Here is a 14763-nt window from a genome sequence, read left to right as displayed (position 1 = left end):
TCTTTACTTTTCATTGGAAAGTCCAATACCTTACCCCTTTCTGTCTCCCACAGAGTAAAACCTTAACACCAACCGATCTTCAGGTTTTATGACGGTGGATTTAATTAGTATAATTGGGATTATTTCACATGGTGGGGGGATTGGAGGAGGGAGGAAAGAAGCTGTTATTATAAAATTATAGTATATGTTATATTTATATACTATAGCAGTCAATCCAGCTGCTCTGAGCTCCATGCTTTGGTGCGTTTGCACCAGTTTCTCATTGCAGTTTGGGAAGTGAATTTGGTAACTGTCCAAACTGAAGCACTTCCCCTAACTCTCTGCATCAAAGAGAAGTTACCTGAAATAGATGCCAACTTTTAGGGCTAAGGTTAAAGCACTGTGTTTTAAGGAGGCCACATGAATAGGGAAAGAACCTCTGCTTCACCAGCTGCACCTGGTTAAACAACTTATTGTAGCCTCAGTTTCCTCTTTATAAAAAGAGGCGATGCTATCTCCCTTGCGTAATTGTTATGAGAAGGCAATGAAATAATCTACATGAAGTGTCAGATACTTGAGTGGCACGCACTAAGCGGTAACTGTTTCTCTTCTGCAGAATATATCCTGTTTTGTATACATGATGTGGACTGTGCCTCCTGAAGTTTGTTTTTTGAGTTGCAGTCACGTGACTCATATTTGTAGAATAGGAGCCCTTGTACTCTGAGTAGGTGTTTACATTTACCTTCCTCCAGACAGTGAGAGCTCCTGGAGGGAGGAGAGGCTTGCAGTGCTCATCATTGTGCTGGAGTAGCGTGGTATAGAAAGTAGGGCCTAAGCGCCAAGGCTGCAGCTGGGCTGTCTGGGTTCAAATGCTGCTCCTGCGTGACTAACTGTGTGACCTGGGTAAGTCACTCAGCCTCTCTGTGCTTCAGTTTCCTCCTCTGTAGAACATGGAGTATAGTGCATACTGCCTCATCGAAAGGTTGTAAGAATGAAAAGAAAAACAGTTCACAGATATATGTAAAAGGCTTAGGACAGAACCTGGCTCGGGGCTTGATGTGACTGTTCACCACACACACTGGGCTGAGTGCTGAGTGGTGAGTGCTCCCCAAATGTAAGCTTGCAGAGGAACAGGCTGTAGAGATATGTGCTGGGAACACCAAATAAAAGTGTGACCTCTGCATGCTGATAAGAGAGAGATATGATCTCACTTATATGTGGAATCTAAAGAATAGAATAAATGAACAAACTAATCAGAAACAGTCTCAGAGGTACAGAGAAAAACTTAAGGGTTGCTAGGTGGGAGATGGGTGAGGATGAGGAAGAAGGTGAGGGGTTTAGAAAGCACAATCAGTAACCACAAAATCGCCTCGGGGATACGAAAGACAGTTTGGGGAATATAATCAATAACGTTGTAAAGATTTTGTTGGGTATCTGATGGACACTTGTCTTATTAGGGAGACCACTTCATGGACGATATAGATGCCTGACCACTTTAGTGTACTGAAGCTGAATAATAATGAATGTCAACTATAATTTAATATATATATATATATATATATATATATATATATATATATAATCACAGGATGTGGAGTACAGCATAGGGAGTAGAGTCAGTGGAACTGGAACAGCTATATACCATGTCAGAGGGGTAGTAGATTGGGGGAGGAGGGTCATCACTCTGTGAGGGGGTAAATGTCTAACTATTACATTGTTTTGTACACTTGAAACTAATAACAATAATAAAAAGAGTAAAAAAAAATTTAAAAAAGAGATAGAGCACTGAGTAGAATTTAGCTTCCTGTTTGTGGGAGAGATTTCTTGGGAGGTGGGACAGCGCCTGGGAAATCTGCAGTCAGAGTCTAGCTCAGCACAGTGTCCTCAGGGCATTTACTCTAGACTTAATTCGTGTTTTAGCCCAGACTGTCACCAGCAAATGAACATTCGGGTCACGCTCGGTTAGGCCACATGGCCTCTTCTGCCAGAGAAGTTCTGTTTCTCCTGTTCTTCCCCTCCCCACACACCCATCCCTGCTGGCATGCTTCTCTTTCATTGGCGAATTCCTACTAGCCCTTGCTGTCTCAGTCTAGAGGGAACTTCTTCCAGAAAACCTTCACAGGACTCCCTCATTTCCTCCCCTTTCCTCTCCAGGAACCCCAGAGTTCCTGGCCATATCCATTTTTGGTGGTCAGTTCCGTGGGGACAAGATTATGTCCAATGTGTTTAATGCTATATCTGTAACTCCTGGCCTCTGGCGTAACAGATTCTAAAAATATGTGTCACAAATGATACATGGAACACTAGAAAGTGCTATGGGACATAAGCAGTTTCCAAGAGACATTATCTGGCACTCAGTAAGGTCACAGTGCCCGGCCGGGCAAGGGGTGGAGGAGATACATGAGAACACAGCTTTAATGGGAACATATTCATACATTTACAACTACAGGAAAAAACAAATAGGCTCATAATGTTTGATTTAGAAAATAGTCCTATTATATGTAGTGTTAACCCCAAACCTCAGTATTCAGGGTAGAATTTGGGGATAAAAATTGAATGGGAGATTCAGCACCGAAAAACCACACAATAAGGACTAATAAAATATTGTATATTACTTCTCAAAGCTATCTTATAATAGTTGTTTCTTGCCTATTAATTGATGGTCTGGTGTCTAAAGGAAACAAGCCCAGGAAGGCTCTTCCGTCGTATTTTCAGAAATACTTAAGTGAACTCTAATAAGTCCTTGAGAGTTATGGCAATGTCCAGGACATTTTGTATCTTCCCAGGCATATGATATGTTACTGCCTGCTGGGCCCAGTGTCTTTTAAGGAATTCTGCAGATCAAGTGCCAGGCCACCACAGGAGACTTGTTCTAAAACAATCATCAGCCAGGTTGAAACAACATTAAAAATATTTCTAAGTTTGCTAAGTGTTCTTCACAGATCCTCACCCCAAAGTTCTTTTCCTTTCCATCCTGTAGTTGTTTTCAAAGAGACCAGCCCCTTATATTACAGCTGACACCTTGCAGGGATGTCATGTCAGGTTGATTGGTCTACCTGCAAGCCTTTCTACTTCAGGAAGAAAAGAAAAAAAGAAAAGAAAAGAAAAGAAAAGAAAAATCCTTATTGATCTTTGACTCTGGGTTCATAAAATTTTTATGCCCCAGAGAATTTATATCTTGCAAATAAAATATGAGCTATAGTACAAACAAAGCTGTGTATATCAAGTATCAAGACATACTGGGACTTTGGAGCCATTGCAAGACCTTATATATCCTTACTAATGAAACTCCCAATTCTTGTTTTTTCTATCTCAACTGGAGGAAACTAGAAAAAGAAAGACTATTTTTGCTTTTTGGGATTGGATTTATTTTTGGTTTATTTGTTGATATTGGGGTATGTTACAAACCCCTGTGGGGAGTCTGCAGGACTCAGCCTTCCATCCTGCTTCTGCACCAGCCAGATGCACACACTGGGGCGAGTCACTGGAGTTTCTGATAGGCAATTTCCTCACCTGAAAAGCAGGGATCTACCTCACATGGGTGAGGTCAGTGTCCAGCCCATACTGAGCACCAAGAATTTTAAAATCTGAATTTAGTTTGCTTTTAAACATATATATCTGTAGAAAGAAAACTGGGCTTGCATCATAAAACCAGTCTTGGTCCTTAGTTTTGAACAAGTTAACTCAGAAACTGAACTTTAGACCCCAAAGGTGTTTTTGGGATCGTCCAGTCCAGCCCCTTGACTTACAAATGATAAAACTGAGGTCCAGAAAAATGAAGGGCTTTGCCTGAGGCCATGCAGCAAGCTAGTGATTGGGCATTGACCCTAAACAAGGAGTCAAGGGTGCCTGGTCCCAGGCTTTTCTAGCCATACGGTTCTGCTTTTGTAAGGAGCTATGTAAATATGTTATGATATAGTCATCTTTTTTTGATGTCAACCTAATTTGATATTCTGAGTGTCAAAAAAGCTGCTTTAGATCAAAAGAGGAAAATGGCAGCCATGACTGTTTGACCAAGGGAGAAGCATGGAGCTAAGAGCCTTATGATTCAGACATAGCTCAGAAAACAGAGGCTCAGAGACTTGTTCATGGGTATACAGGGCCAGAGCTCCTGATTCTCTATTTCCCCACATCACAGCTTTCTCATTTTGATGGGAAGTAGGAAGGTAGCACATGTATGATGTGTTGCTGGGAACTTTCACAGTGCTGGTACCGTGCTCAGCACCCCATCGGGCTCTCTAGATGCCTTCTCAGTGATAGGAAGGGTGAAGACTTGCTACCAGAAATTTTGGTATGGAGTGTTGAGTGAGATTTCCAAATTGAACGTGCCCATGTAATCAGCACCCTGACCTGGAGACAGAACATTATCTGCATTCCAAAGTGTCCTGCATGTCCCCAAAAGGGTTACCTCTGTCCTCGTTTGTAATGGCATAGATTAGCTTTCTTCTGTTTTTTGTACTTCACGTATAAAGGGAATCCAACAATACATGCTCATTTGTGACTCTCTTCTTTTGGGGAATATTTTGGTGTTGGCTTAGATCCACAAGAAGGATTCCAGATTGGGGGGCCCTAAGTGGATGAGAAAAAGTCTGCATATGGCAGTTTTATTTTCATGATGTAAAGCTGATATCAATGCAGCAGTTGATTAGTAAGAGTGTGTAGGTGTAATTGAGTTGAAACATGTCCTTTATTGCCAAGATTTTTGTACCTTAAATGAATCATTTTACACTAAATTGAAAATTTTAGTTAGGCCAATTGATGTAAATAATACAAAATTGAGGCAAATGAAAAATGAAATTCTTTCTCTTGTGTGCTTCCCTTGAATTTACTTTTTTAAACAAATTTTTGGTTTTATGGTATGTTCAGAAGAGACGAGAAATTTTCTAAGTAGGTAATACAAATAAATAGATGATCTTGAGTAAAGATTCCTGATGATTCTGTCTTAGTTACCTTTGTATTCCTACTCTTTAACTAAATACCTGGCATGTAGTAGGTGTTCAATAAATGATGGCTGCTAGCATAAATGAATAAATGAATGATTAAGTAAGTTAAAACAAGATGAGAAACAAAGCATCACAACTTTCTTATTCTGGAGACTATATACCTTCAGAGTAAACAGCAATAATAAGAGACTTAACATTCTTTACAGGTCTTGGAAGACAGTTTTGGAAGTAGTTTTGACTTTCAGATCTGCTGTCAGGCAGTTGTACTCGTCTCGTCCTCATGGTGGTAGGGTCCCTTTTCCTGTTTCTTCTAATAATGGAATTCCTAGCAAGGCACAGGCTACTCAGACTATTGCCTCTAGACAAATATTGTCTCTAGACAAATATTGTCTCTAGATAATATTTCACAGCATTCTCTGTAGCTACAAAACTAAGTTCTTGCTATTGAGAAGTGATGTGGCACCTTCTGGATATTACTTTTAAAAAATACTTTCTGCTGGCTGGGAAATGATAACACTAGAACAGCTAAGAGGAGCCCAGAGAGGAAAGTCCCATGTTGGTAGCAGAGTCTCCCTGCTTGGCCTTTGCGCTGCTGGAGGAAAGAGAAACAACTCCTATGTTATGAAGACATTGTATTTGGGGGGATTTAAAAAAAGGGAGATCTTAGCATATATATTAGTTAATACAGAAATTGGTACCAGAAGTGGGATGTCACCATAACAAAAACCTAAATTTTGTTGGCAGTGGACAGCAATAGGCAGAGAGTGACATGGACACAGTATTTTAGCTAGGAACGTTGGTCACACTTGTTATTCTGTGACATGTCATTTGCCGAAACAGTTACCTACCATAAGTTGGAAGACAGCCCACGTGCTTACTGACCCTTTAGCTCAAGAAGCACAACTCAGAATACAGGTGTATATGTTGGCTAGTCCTCTCTACTGTTAATAACATATGACAACAGGAAAAGGAAGTCATGTAATTACTGGTCGGTAAGCAGAGATAGGAAGGAATGTAGCTCTGATAGGGGAGGTTTTCTTATGGTTGGCAATCTAATATGACTCGGAGCTTAGAAGTTTGGGCCACGCAAGATTGGAACATCTGTTTGTATCCTCACACAGCCGTAGATAAATTTGACAATAGAGTTCTTTCTCATGCGCCTTTTATTAAGTGTTCTCCTTGGCCAGACAATGGAAGTCAGTCCAGGGCACAGACTGGATTAAAGACATCGTCTTCCCAAGTGTTTCAGACGGCCACTATAAAATGTAGCCAATATTAAATTGAGGGAGAGAGGAAAAGGCTGATAAATAAAAGATGAGACTTAGCTCAAGAGCTGTGACCAGAGACGTCTTTGGCTATTGTTCCTTTTGCATGGGAGCCTATAGATTAGAATCCTACCTAAGGATGGGGGTGAGTGTGGTCTATGTACAGAAAGAAGAGTGTGCATGGATATTGGGCAGAGGGGTAGACATGGCAGAGACTGATAAGGTACCCTAATAACCATTTTTTTTTCATTCTTTTTCTACAAAATATCCAGATCCCCCCTGCCACCGCCCGTGCAGTCCCTCACCACCTGTCTAAGTATTAGCAAGGCACGTGGTTCCCTACCTAGAGATTTTATTCCCTTAGACTTATTTTTGACAAGGTGTTGCTATGTGTCTCATTTCTAGCCAATGGTATGTAAAGGGAGTTTTGTATGTGTTTGAAAATCACTGTGTATTTACTCTCTCTCTCCAATGCCATCTCCCCTGGCTGAGAAATAGCCCAAAACTGGAGCTTTTTGGGGTCATAGAGAAAAGCTATGTATTGGTGACTGTAGAGCCAGCCCACCTGTGTGATATCACACACTTCTGAACTGTTACACGGAGGAAAATGAACCTTTGGTGTTATTTAAACCACTCTATTTTTTGTGTGTCTTTGTTTCAGTGGCTTAACCTGATGAACACATAGGCTTTTGCACATTGTCAAATTCAATACAAGAAAAGAGAAACCACTTTATTTTTGACGGAAGGGATTTATAATACAGAGGATTAGGCACTTGCAAAAGCATTAGGAGGGTTGAAAAAGCAGGTTCTAGGTGGTTCCAAAGTTGTTCAGGAATGACCACAAAACTTTATACAACTTCCCCACTGGGAAGTTACTACCTCTGAGGCCAGTAACGGAACTCGGCCAGGATCAAGAACTTGTTGCTGCTACTATTGGTGCCACAGTTTCTGGACACCAGGGTATCTATAGAATGGACACTGGAACATAGAGCCAAGGATCCTTAACGTACTTGCCAGCAGAAATAGTCAGGAAGGCATAAGAAGGTGATTACTGCTTCACTTCTACTCCTGTATCTTCCTGTCTCATTGTGTGTATAGCCATCTTTTAGAACCCAATCTGCTTCCAGAACCCTAGCTGCCAGGGAATCTGGGAGATGTGGTTTTGTCTTTGTAACTTCTCCAGTGAGAATGAAGGAAAATTGAGTGAGCAAATCCAGTCCCAGGACTCAGTCATCTCATCTCTAGAATAGACATGGTATGTTACCTACCTCGAAGGGCTAGTGGGAGAATTAGATGAGGTTTCACATATGTGAAGCACATATATATGTCTGGCAATACTGAAAACTAAAAAAGTTGTAGCTGTTATCTTATAAAATCTAGTTACTTAAAATATTACTCCTGTTTCCCACATTCATGTCCCTTTCTCCAAAGCGATTGATTGGTTAGGGACTGATAAGTTTGATAAAGATGGATTTTTCTCGTATAATAATGTAAAAGTAGCCATCTCTTTATTATTACAAAATCTAGCTGCTACCTGAACATAAACTCTCTTTAGTGAATGCTATGGTAAGTGAGAACACTCCATGGTTTGACAATAGGGTGAGGCAGAAGACTGGAGAAGGCAGTAGGAGTCCAATCATTTTTAGACCATCTTCAAGAGTCAGGATTCTATATTAGAGCAATAGGAATCTATTGAAGGATTTTCCCTTCGGGAGAGACATTATCAGACTTGCCTTTCAGGAAACTCTCTCTGGTGAAACAGAGAACACACTAGAGGACAGTGAGACGAGCAGTCAGTGGACAGTTCCAATAATTTAGATGAGCGATGACAGCAGCTTGGGCCACTAGAGTAGTGGCATTGGGAAGGGAGAGAAGCAGTTTAGGAGGTGTCCTCAGCAGTACTTGGTGTTTGCTACCCCAGAATCCTCTCAGGGGGATTTTAGGGTAATAGAATGAATTTGTATTTTTCAGTTAAGATATATAAAATGTCTGTAGGTGCCTTTGGATACTGACTACCTTGTGTAAATTAAAAGCCTGATTCTGATTCATATAATTAAATAAGAGGAAAGGAAGATGATGTCATCTTCTGTTGGTTTACAACTGTGAAGGAAGCAGGTATTATATAAGATTTTCTATGAACTGGGTCCAAAATTATCCAACAGTTATTTAATGGCTGAGCGTGAAAGAATTTCAAAGCATAATTATGTGGCCCTGTTACCCATCAGTGACCAAAATGTTGGTTAATTGTTTTCTGTTACATGACCAGACATTTGAATGATTCAGACATTTTACCGACGTTATCCTAATAAGATACCTCGCACAGGGAGGCATCACATCAATGCACGAAGAATGGTCTAGCTGCATCTATTGAGGACAATTCTGTTAGACTGTCGTGTTGTTAATCTGTTTGGATTTCAGTCAAGGATAACAAAACTATGATAGCATTGTTGTGATTTCTTTTAAGAATTATTATATTATAAATATAAAGTGTGGTATGCCCTGTTTTAAAATCAATGGTGTCCAAATTAATTATAGGACATTGAAAAACTACAGGGATAGATAGCAGGTCAAATGAAAACAAAAGCCATTCAGTTATCTAGCAGAGTTCCTGCCAGCTCTGTCCCCACGTCACTGGTGACAAATGTCAGTGTTACTGGTATCATTACAGGTAAAAGGTCAGTCACATTCCAACTTCCTTAGTCTTGAGTGTTTCCTGTGCAGTCCAAAAATACACTGGGAGAAAGTAGGCTGAGTTCATGGGGTAAATGCAATCTATTATTTTTTTCTAAGGACAGGCTAGATTTTGTTCAGTGTGTAACTGTGGAGTTTTAAAAGATAGTAAGTCATTTAAATAACCCCCAAACTGTTTGATTCAGTTAAAAAAGCAGTTATTTGATTTGGTGCCTGTTAAAATGTTTCTGGTTCTTTTTCTTCTACTCTGATAATCTAACAGCTAGTTTCCATCCTCTTAATTCTTCTTGAATTCAGTGAAAAAAGTACAATTGAGAATAAGTGTGGCTTTCTGAATTACTATCTTTGAACTGTTATAATTTTTAGAAGTTTAATTCCTAAAAGATGTCATATGTCTGTGAGTTTGGTCAGTAATTTTTACCAATGATGTTTTATTTAGTAAATATTTACTGACTGCCTACTATGTGTAAGGCTCTCTTGAGCAGAGTTTTTCAAGTACATGTTCTACTAAGGACAAATGTTCCTGACTCCTCACAGTGCCCCTGTTACAGATATGGAAAATGACTGCTGACCAACCCAGAAAAATGTGTTATCCCATGGTGACAGTGAGCGTCACCTGACTGCAACTTCATGGGTGAGCCAAATGAAATACTAACCAACCTACCCCTCGTCGTTAGTCATTTTCATGTCACATTTAATGATGGGGAACAACATAAACTAGCTACAAGAACTAAAATGTTATTTTAAATAGGTGTTCTTAAAAAACATGACAAGTTTTGATGAGATTCTTTAAAAGAATAGACAGATAGGAGCTACACTAAAAACATAAGGCAAGCTTATTTCCAAAAATTTAAGACTTTGTTTATGAGTAAATAATAGTTTATTAAAATTCTTAAGGAGTCTCTTTCCAGCTTTTAAATCATACAAAGATTAAAGGGGAAAACAAGCAGGAAAATTCAGAAGTCTGATTCAGAGTTGCTTTAAAAATATGCTGGAAAGCAGGCAACATTTTTTTCCTTAGCCATGATACTCACAACAAATATCGTTAAATTTCAGCTCTCTAGTTCAACTTATGTTTTCATATTTATACTTTATTTTTCTTTTCAGTTGCAAAGGAATGCATGTCTATTTTCATAATATAAAAAAAACCTCATAAAGTATATAGAATAAGAAACATCAGATTACGCCCCCTTAACCCATACACACCTCTTCTACCAATTCCATCTGAGAAGTAACCACTGTTCATAGTTTGAAGGGTATCTTTCTCAGACTTTGAAAGTCATTTTATGTCTAAAATACTACTCTTTTTGAGAGGAGAATACTGCATACCCTCATCCCAGTTTAGTGAGAAAGATCCCACAGATGGAAGAAAGAATAGAAAGTAAAATAACTTTATTTGGATTAAATAAAATCTCAGAACACTCGTTTCTGAGATTAGCTTTAGAGTTTTCTCATAGTCCACTATGGACTGAATTGTGTCCCCCCGCCCAATTTCATATGTTGAAGTCCAAACTCCCGATGTGACTATATTTGGAGATAGCGCTTATAAGTAGGTAATTAAAATTAAAGGAAGTCATATGGGTGGGGCCCTGACATGATAGAATTAGTGTCCTTTTAAGACGAGACACAGAGCACGCTCTCTTTCTCTCTCCCTGCACAATCACAAAGAGTAGATCATATGAGCACACAGCAAGATGGCAGCTGCCAGGATGAGGGCTCTCACCAGAAACTGAGCATGTTGGCACCCTGTTCTTGGACTTCCAATCTCCAGAACTATGAGAAAATAAATCTCTGTTGTTTAAGCCACTCTGTCTATGGTATTTTATGAGACCCTGTGGTGATTAATACATAGTCCAATATTGTTTCTCCCCAATGGAAATGCATTAGGACAGAGCCTCCTTGAACCCTGACTTTCCTCCACGGGCAGGTAGGGTATAGAGTGATACACAGGAGCTGAGTGCAGTTCTGAGATAAGGACAGGACTGGTCCTCAAGGGATACACCAAGATTGAGAGGAAAGTTCAGGAGAAATAGACTCTGTTAGGAAATGCAACTGAAGGTTTCCACCAAATAGACTTCCACTTTCTAATTTTAGTATATGTGCTGCCGAAGCGAGCACCACTTCCACTTTCTGAAGAACTATTTATAATGATCAAAATCCTCTTTTTCCTTGACTTGTCATGGCCAAGCCAGTGCATTATTCCAGAATGAAATGGCCCCAGTCAACTCTAATACTATCTTAATAGGTTGAGAACAACAACAACAAAAGTTGTACCCCAATCTGCTTGCTCAATCCCCAGAGTCCTATTCGCCATTTGAAAAGAGCCAAGCCAATCAGTAAAAGAGTTTATGGAGCCCCCACCCCAGCAAGAATGCGATGGGTGGGGCAGGATGAGGTGCATCTAGACAGCATAATTGAAACAGAAAAGTGGGACTGCCCTATATTTTAAGTTATTCTTTTGCTATTTTCCCATTAAAAAAATATTCTTTAAAAGGTATTTCCATAGACAATTAAAATCCTATACCCTAGTTTAAAAAGTAGTGGTATGGAACAAAAATGACAACACATCAGGATATCTTGTTTAGGTATGCAGGATCTCCAATTAATTTCTTCTTTTTAAGAAGAAAAATTATCATCATAATGAAGTTTATTAAATATATCAGCATATTTATTTTTGATAAATATTCACTTTTATTAAAAATCTTTTGTATTTTATTCAATTGTCATTTTACATGTAAGCTCATCTTTGGTTTTTCACTAATTTGCTAAGTGTCTATTTTTTAGCTAATTAAAAAGTTGAGTTTTATCTACTCCAGAATTTTAATGTTTTCTAATCTGTTTATTTCCATTTTTTTAAATATTATTTCACTTACTTGTATCTTCCTTTGGATAATTCTTTTGTTTTTTCTGCCATATGAAATTCAATGGATATTTACTTCTTTTCTTATTTTTATTTCTAAGAACAATGAAAGTACATTTGTAAAAAAAAAAAACTTAACAGAAATAAAATGTCTTATTAGGGTAATGTTTAAGTGCCTTCCTATCTATCTTCTCATTTGATCCTCAGATTAACCCGTGAAGTTGGAGTTTATAATTGCTATTTATCACCATATGTCAGATGAAGAAACCCAGAGCCCAGTACGTTAATTAAATTACTTATTTAAGATGGAATAGCTAATTAGTGACAAAGTAAATCTCATAACAAATTTCAAAATTAAAATAGTGTAATAATAATGGAGAAAGGCTACTTTGGGAAAGTTGGCCAAAATTAAAACGGATGTATTTTTTGATCTAAAGGTGTCCTCATCCAGTTGCAAGTCTTTCTCATCCACATGCTAACAACTCCCACGCTCCCCTTTGTGCCGTACCTCTCCCCTGAACTCCAGGCCCATGTAGCCAAGTGCTTACTTGTAGCTCTTCTTGGCATCCTCATAAGCATCATAAATGGAACAGAATCAAACTGTGAGTCCTACCCCAACATGTCCTTCCTGCAGAGTTACCCATGGCAGTAAATGACAACTTGGTTCTTTCAGTTGCTGAAGTAAAAATCTTGGTGTTATCATTGCCTCCTCCTTCTCACAGTCTACATCGTATCCACTGGCAAGTCCTGTTGGCTCTACCTGCAAGACATATCTCGAGCAAGTCTGTTATAAACTGGGATACCAGGAAGCTGAACCAGAAAACCATTAATGTGCAGGAAGTTATTAGGGAGTATGGCTCTCAGGCTCACCTATCTGTGGATGGGAAGGGGCAGAGAGGGAAGCTGGGCTGCAGTGTTCTCAGGGAAAGTCTCAGCCAACTCCATGGGAACGCTCAGCCTGGGGTGCTTTTTCAGAGATGCCTTCATTGTCGAGAATGGGCTCTCCTTTGTACTGTTGCATGGACTAATCGTGGATACAGACTTACCCCAGGAAGGGGGTAGAAACAGGTGAGGCAGTTGTCTCTAGCCAAGGACAGTCAAAGGAATGATTCCTACTATGGAGGAAATAATCAGGGTGGTGTAAAAGAGAATTTTAGAAACTTTAGGAAGAATGGTTAAGAAAAGCTACTTTAGAAAGTGTGATCAAGAAATGGTGCTGAATTGAGTTGAGACCTGGGACAATGAGTAACGGGTGGGATCCTGCTCCTCCAAGAGCTGGTGGAAGAGAGGAGGGTGGGGATGAACTTGATGGGTTGAAGAGTCAGCATGAAAGCCAAAATTACTAGAGGGCACTGAGGGAGTGTGAGGGTGATAAGTGACGGAGTTGGAGATATTGACATGGGCTTGATTGTGAGGGGCCAGGCTAAGGAGTCTGAATTTTATCCTGAGTGCAAAGAAAAGCCCTGGGAAATCTGAGTTATGTCATGATTGTCCTGGCCGCTCTTGGAGAATGGCTTTGAGGAAGGCAAGAAGGGAAGCAGAGAAACAAATTTTGGCAGCTATCGCAGGGGTCCAGGACGGTGATGATTTTGGCTCCGACTAGCGTGGTGTATGGGAAACTGGGGAGAGGTAGAAAAATATAGGATATAATTTGTGTTAGAGCTAATGGTGGATTGGATATAAGATTGAGGAACCAAGGAGACTATTAAGTTTTGGGTTTGAGCAGCAGAATGAACAGCGATTTGATAGAAGGATTGGAGCCCATATATATAAATTCATGTTAATAGAGCATATTATAGCTAATATTTATTTTAATAAAAGTAATAATTAGTATTTGTTTTTTGAAGTTCCAGGTATTGATGTGTTTTATGGAACTTTAAAAAAAATTGGTGTAATTTCGTTTCCATCATATTTATTTCTCCATATCTAGAGGCCAATGAGAATAGAATCTTGCTGTTTGTGTTTAGATCTCACATGCAGTAACTGCTTGACTTCCTTGCTTTGTCTTGGATCAAGCACACTTCTATATCAACTGAACAACTCTATGGAAAATCTGCCTAAGCAATATGGATTATCATTTTAAGCATTTCAAACATATTTACATTCCAAGATTTACGCTTCTCACTAAGCCCTGCCCCTCTAAAGGGAGTGGAGAGCGCATACACACCCACTTATAATAGGATCTGAGAATAGTGTGGTTCACTGTGTACCTAGAGTTGGCTGTTTTATATGCAGAATCTCAAGAACAGGAGCAGGAATTGACATACACCACCAAAGGAACCTAAGAAAGGGCTATGGATGAGTCCCCTTCCTGTGGCACTTCCACTGACTCTTCCTACCCCAATTCTGGACGTGGTCACCACTGCTCTTAGATGTGGGAAGGTCGTTGCATGAAAGTGTGGTTCTGAGGAATTCTGGATTATGTCCGAAGATTGTCCAAAGAGCTGACTTCATAGTGCCGTAATGATTCAAGTTTATTGTAACGCTCGTGTCAGGTTTGCCTGACAACCCAGCAGATCAAAGTCTCTTCTGTAGAGAGCTAACCAGCATGCATGACACATCAGAAGTGTCCTCAAGAACAGGTCAATGTTTGGACTCTGTATCGATTTTTTAGGGATTGGAGGGCATGTCACCAGCCATGCTCTTTTGCTGGATTCTTACTTAAATTTGCACTATACATTAACAGCAGTGAAGGAGTGACTGAGAAGGAGGGCTATTATACATGGGTTTGTTTTGCCAAGGTAGGCAACACAATCCGTTTTCCTAAGTGGTTTTGGCACAATCCTTCCTGGCACCTCAGAGATGGGCAATGTAGTGTTACCTCCACTTCTGTGCCTGGTTTTATAAGGATTTGAGTGGACACAAAGTAGAACGTGGAGAGGGACAACTAATGCGTTGTGGGGGAGAGGTGGAAAAATATAAGATGTAATTTGAATATAGGATATACATCATATATCAACATCCCATCCATAGAGATATAACCAAAGGAAAAATTTTGGTCCTATAAGCAAACTTATCATATTTC

General features: G+C 39.6%; 1 long non-coding RNA gene across 1 annotated transcript in view; it reads left to right on the top strand.

The window, feature by feature from the left end:
• Window positions 1-702: 702 nt before the first annotated feature.
• Window positions 703-14763, top strand: part of LOC141570107 (uncharacterized) — a 252531-nt gene continuing 238470 nt past the window's right edge. Inside the window, exons 1-3 of the long non-coding RNA XR_012494001.1 lie at window positions 703-882; window positions 9430-9512; window positions 11946-12016. This is a non-coding gene — a long non-coding RNA (uncharacterized LOC141570107). The remainder of the gene's footprint in view (window positions 883-9429; window positions 9513-11945; window positions 12017-14763) is intronic.

This window comes from Rhinolophus sinicus, linkage group LG02 (genome assembly GCF_036562045.2).
Source record: "Rhinolophus sinicus isolate RSC01 linkage group LG02, ASM3656204v1, whole genome shotgun sequence".
In the NCBI taxonomy this organism is placed as follows: domain Eukaryota; kingdom Metazoa; phylum Chordata; class Mammalia; order Chiroptera; family Rhinolophidae; genus Rhinolophus; species Rhinolophus sinicus.
Note: the sequence above shows the minus strand (reverse complement) of the source record. Positions and strands in the feature narration are given on the sequence as shown.